We start from the raw sequence: 6,000 nt of genomic DNA, 5'->3' as shown, positions 1-6,000 counted from the left end.
GCCTAGGACATGAAACATGTTAGGCAAATGCCCTGCTACTCGGCCACCACTCCAACCCTGGCAATTTCCTTTCACAGTTATTTACTTACTTCTCTTGTGGGGGTATTGGGTGTGTAGGCAGAGGATGGCTTTGGACAGTCAGTCTCTCCTTCCCCCTGTTCAGATTTGGGATGTGAAAGAAACAGCTGTCACCTCAAAAGAATAAAAGACATGGCTTATCCTAGAGCAGAGATGAAGGACAGTAGCCCAAGGAATATACATTTAGGTCTCCCAGATATGATGTTCCAACAGGGAAGCAGTTTCATGAAATTTTATAGTTTTACAGAACAAAGTCAAGATTCAAGACAAGTTTAAAATACATTGGTGGCTACATCAGAGAGAAAATTACAGCAAGATGTGGGGGAGGGACGGGGAGCTGCTTTCCTCTAGGCCATCAGATGCTATCTGATGACAGTCTTAGCTTGTGGGTTGGAAGAAGCTAGTTAATAGATTTCTTTGTCAATAGATTTCAAAAGGTTTTTAGCTGTTAGTCATGGATTGTTAGTCCTGATAGAGGAGGATGCTGAATGGCTGTTCTGAGGGGTGGGGGCTTGCTAAAATTGGCCAAGATCAGAACTAGCCTCTGGATGGCCACATTCCAACTTTCGCAGTACTGCAGTTCTAATCCAGCAATCTCTGCAGGCCCTGCTTCTCTCTAGAGTCCCGTTCACAGATGGAATGCAGCACCAAGCACTTTTACCCACTGAGCCATCTTGTCAACCCACTTTCTTTCTTAAGTCAGGGTCTTGTTTATTTTGTTTTTCAAGACAGACAGGGTTTCTCTTATAGCCCTGGCTGTCCTGGAACTCACTCTGTACCAGGTTGACATTAAATTTACAGAGATCCACCTGCCTCTGCCTCTGGAATCCTGGGATTGGAGGCGTGTGCCACCACCACCTGGCTCAAGACAAGGTTTTATTGGGAAGCTTAGAATGGCCTAGAACTCACTAATGTAGCTCAGACTGGTCTCAGACTCAGAACAATCCTCCTATCACAGCTTCACGAGTGCTGGAATCACTACACCTAGCCGCATGTACAGATTTACAAATAAATGACACTTTTCCTTTCTCTGGATCTGGGCCTGTTTTGTTTTGTAAGTTGTTTTTGCTCTGTAAGCCATCTTCCCCAGGATGGGTGTTCTGTTCCATGTCCCCACAAGAAAAGTATCAGAGATCCAGTTTCTCCACAACCACACACTCTCTGCTATCAGTTATTTTAATTTTACCTGCTTAGTAAAGTCTCAATGTGGTTTGCATTTGCATTTCCCTGATAGCTCTTGCTGTTTAACATATTCTCATTTACACAATCTGTATCTCTTTTTTTGGTGATGTCAGTTCATGACTTTGGCTCATTTCCAAGTTGGATTATTTGTTTTGTTTTTAATTTACATACTTGGCCTTTTGTTATATGTCTTTTAGTTTGTCTGGGGGAGGGGGTTGGTTGTTGTTGAAACAGAGTCTTTTTTTTTTTTTTTTTTTTTTTGTAGCTCCTCCTGCCTCATTCGTTCCAGCGCTGGGATCATAGGCATGAACTACCGCTCCAAGCTTGTCTTTCAGTTCTGTATTCTGCAGGGTGGGCACACTGCTCTCTGCTCACTGTCTCTGCTGCTTGTAGCTGCTGAGTTTGCTCCACTGTGTGTGTCTGTGTGTTCTATGCATCTTCACCTGTAGGGAGGAGACTAACACATCAAACTTGAAATAACTCTACAGAGCTCTTCTGGCCTCGCTCCCTTTTTGGGGCCCATGGCAATTGGTGATTTTGGGAATACTCACAGGAGTTGATAGCCACTTCTCCCCAAGCTGGGGGCCTACATGCTGGCCTAATACCTAGCCCTGTCCAGTTCATTTTGCTAAAAAGAAACAATATCATTTTTCTTTTCTTATTTTTGTCTTAAATGGTATTTTGACAAGATACAATTAATTTACTTATAATTCACAATCTTTTTGTGTGCAGTTTTTGATGAGTAATAACAAAGCAAGTGAAACCTCACTGACCATAGGAAACAATTCCATCACTACCAAAGCTTTGCAGTCGGTTGCTCTTCCCAGCCCACAAGCCCTGACCTAAGAGCTGTTCCTGATTCTGCCTATTTTAGGATCTTCTCTGAATGCAATCTTGACAGTGTGTACATACTCCTTTGGGTGAGTCCTTGCTAATGTAGATGGGTTCTTGTTTTGTTTTGTAGGTTTTCTGAGACAGGCTTTCTGTGTCCCACTGGTTGCCCTGGAACTTGCTCTGTAGACCAGGCTGGCCTTGAACTCACAGAGATCCGCCTTCCTCTGCCTTCCTAAGTGCTGGGATTACAGGCATGCACCACTTCACCCTGCCCTCATTTTCTCTCTTAACCTGGCTATCACACAAATTGAGATTCCATTATATTATTTTAATAAGCTTCACAGCACAAGAACTGAGCAGTTATTACTCTATTCTTAACCCTCTAAGATAATTTTGTGTCCCTCCAGTGTACACCCCAGAGATACTTTCACTTTGTACCTTCTTGCTCCAGCTCCTCTCCTGATTTCACTTCAACTTCTCCCGTAGCTGAATTTCCTGTTTCCTCCTCTAACTCCTCCTCCCCTGGCTGGCAGGAAGTCTAGTCCTGTTCTCTCCCCTGCTCAGCAATTGACTGTGAGCTCCTTTATTGGCATATCACGAGAAATTGGGGAGCAGTGTTTACACAACATTGAGACAGGATATTCTCAGGACAAGGACTGCAACCAGATATGGGAGGCAGGGGGACAGAAATGAGCATTTGAAATTATACAACGACCTTATGCCTGCAGCTGGGTTTAAAGGCATGGGCCACCACGGGTAGGTCAGCATGCGTGCTGTTTTTAAGAGTCCGTTTCTTTTTCCTTTGCTTGCTAAAAGCATCTGCCGCTACATGCTAAGCTGCCCTGTGGTCACACCTTCCCCATCTTGACAGACTCATATCCTCCAAGAACGTGAACGTGAACCAGAAAGAGGCCTTCCTCCTTCTGGTTGTTTCTGGCAGGAATACTGCCACAGCAATGAGAAAGGTAATATATACAGTCTACCTCCTTGTTTCAAAGGGGCTTGTGTGTCTTACCCTGGAGATGGAGAGTAAGACCACATAGGCAGAACCAGGAAGGCTCAGTGGCTCCTTGCAGCAGCTCACGAATAGTTAGACTTGTTCTGGCTCCAGAAGACCTGATGGAGGCTGGCACTGTGGCAGCTCTGAACTCTGAGGGAGCCTCTTGAAAGCTAGGTGGGTGTTGCCATGTCCCTGTCACTCCCCAGCTCACCCCCAACTCACCCCAGCTGCATCTGACACAACAGGTAGTAAACTCTTCCGGAGACAGGGTCCTTGCTTCTGCAAAGGGACATCACTATCAGGAGTGACAGCTTGCCTCAGGGCCGGGAGCTTACCACTGGACCTGCCTGCCTCCTGCGGCAGCTGGGATATGCCCCAGCACTCTCTCTAGGGAATACACAGGAGAGACTCAGTCCTAACGGGCAGGGCAGTGATTTCTGAGATTGATCCCAGCTCAGTGTAAGGCTGATTCATCTTGCCCAGAGGAATCAGGAAATTCTGCCTGCACAGGGACTAACAGTGACCCTGACACCAGCCTTGCTGAGGCCAGACCCACTTTTTTTTAGCATCTGCTATTGAGTAAGATACCATCTCATAGTAAATAAGCTTTACACATGGAAAAAAACAAATGAACGAGCAAACAAACAAATCCAGGAAAAGCTGGGGATCAACAGTAAAGAGTGCTCAGCATTCATGAGGTCCTGATAGGATTCTTGCATTTCACAGAAGCTTGATAGATAGATAGATAGATAGATAGATAGATAGATAGATAGATAGATAGACAGACAGATCTGCCAGCTCTGATGGCTCATGCCTATAATCCTAGCATTTCAAAGCCAGAGGCAGTAGAATTGCCAGGAGTTTGAGGCCAGTCTGAATGCCATAGTTAGCTGCTCCTGGGCCCCAGAATGAGATCATGTCTCAAAAACAACATCAAAACCCAAAATCAAGCCAGGTGTGGTAGCACAAGCCTGTAATCCCGGCGATGGGACTGCCCCATGGGAGGAACTGGTGGCTGCTTAATTGTCTCCGGTCACACTTTCAGTCCCTGCTTTGTGTGATCTAATGCTCTGCCTTCAGTGTAGGAAGTTTAGACTTCTAAGTCCTCGAGCCCTTTTGAGACAAGGAAGTAAACTGTATTCCTCATTCTTCCCGTCCCTGTGGCAGCAGACCTGACAGAAACAAATGAAGAAAGAAAGGGTTTACTTTGGTTCACGTCCTAAGGGAAGGCATGGTGTTGGGGGCAGTTATAGTATGACCTTCCAAGTCACAGGCTCCTGGCCAGCTCTACAATACCCGTCATAGAACCCATTCCTATGAAGCGGGTCTTCAATTCAGGAAGAGAGCAGCTGGTTACCCCAGAACATTCATTTTTCTCTGTCCTCCTGACCAAAAGTGTGTGGTCTTTACCCAACAGGCTCTTGCCATCAAGATCTGGTGGGCAACCAAGAGCAGCGGCAATACCCTATACTGTTTTGGGAGTCAAGCCCTCCAAGGCCCATCCAGAGTGTCCTGTATCTGCCGGTTAGGCCCTGTGTCCCAAAGGCTTCATAGCCTCGCACTGCAGCACCTTGCTAGGCTTATACGTCACAGGAGTGTAAGCTTGAGCAGAGATCTCCAGTCGCGAGGACTCAAACTGGTTGATGTGATTTCTGTCTTGCCTTACAGTTTTGAAATGTGCTTAAGGAATTCATCCCAGCACTTGGGAGGCTGAAGAAACAGGACGTGAGCTTGAGGCCAGATGGGGTTTCACAGTGTGTTTGAGCCCACAAAGTTTGTTATTGTTATTAGTAGATAGTGGAATGGAAACCTCCTGGATTATAATGTCAAGTATATGTTAAAAAAAAAAAAAAAAGAAAGGAAGAAACCAAAACCAGAATGAGCACAAGAAGTCCGCGTCTGTCCAAAGGTTGCAAAGATATTCTTCAGCATTTTATTGTAGCACCAACGCGCACCAGTTTTTCTGAACACATTTAGGTCTTAATTCTGTATGGTTTGTTTTCCCATGTGGTCCTCAGCTTTATTTTTTCCATGGGGCGAATCACTTTTTCAGGTGGTATATCCCAATGATTATCAGAAAAAAAATGGTTTGAGCAACAGATTTTCTGGCCACACTATCTCTTGTGCTCACCCTTCATTCTCCGGGTGATGATACTCAGGCTCCTTCCTTATCCTCTTCTTTCTGACACATCAAATTGTTTTATTCTTACTTAAAACATGTGCATGCTTAACTGGAAAATGGTTTGAAATGAAGACGTGGCTGATCTGGCACTTTTGAGTCTAGTTGGTCTCCGGCCTACCAGCTTCCAGGAATACCTGGGCTGAGTAGGGGCTGAGTCAGAATAAACAATCCATTGGCTATGCGTAATCTTTAAGCTATTAATAACCAGGGCATAGCGATTCCTTTCTGTAGCATGGAGTACAATTGTGTCCTCATAATACAGGATAGAGAAGCACCCCCATCTGTTTCTACTATACCCTAGCAAAAACCAATGGAACAGCTGGGCAATGCGGCGCAGTCCTTTAATCTCAGCATTTGGGAGGCGGAGGCAGGCAGATCTCTGTGAGTTCGAGGACAACCTGGTCTGTGTAGTGAGTTCCAGGACAGCCAGAGCTACATAGCAAGGCCCTGTCTGGAAACAACTACAACAGAATAAACAAATAAATAATAAAACAGGAGCCAAGAGAAACCTTTTCTCTCACAAAATTTGTTTCTCTCAGGTACTAGTTACAGCAACAGAAAGCTGCCCAATACAGTCATTACTGGGGGGAGATTGATTTCGGTCACAGGAAAAAATAAAGCTGGATAGCACCTCCAGATGAATGTTGTGATGGCCGCCACCTGAATGTTCTGTCCCTTCTCCTCTAAGCTGCCTACGTCCCTTCTTCTCTTCACTACCCGGAGA

Source organism: Meriones unguiculatus, chromosome 14, assembly GCF_030254825.1.
Source record: "Meriones unguiculatus strain TT.TT164.6M chromosome 14, Bangor_MerUng_6.1, whole genome shotgun sequence".
In the NCBI taxonomy this organism is placed as follows: Eukaryota; Metazoa; Chordata; class Mammalia; order Rodentia; family Muridae; genus Meriones; species Meriones unguiculatus.
Note: the sequence above shows the minus strand (reverse complement) of the source record.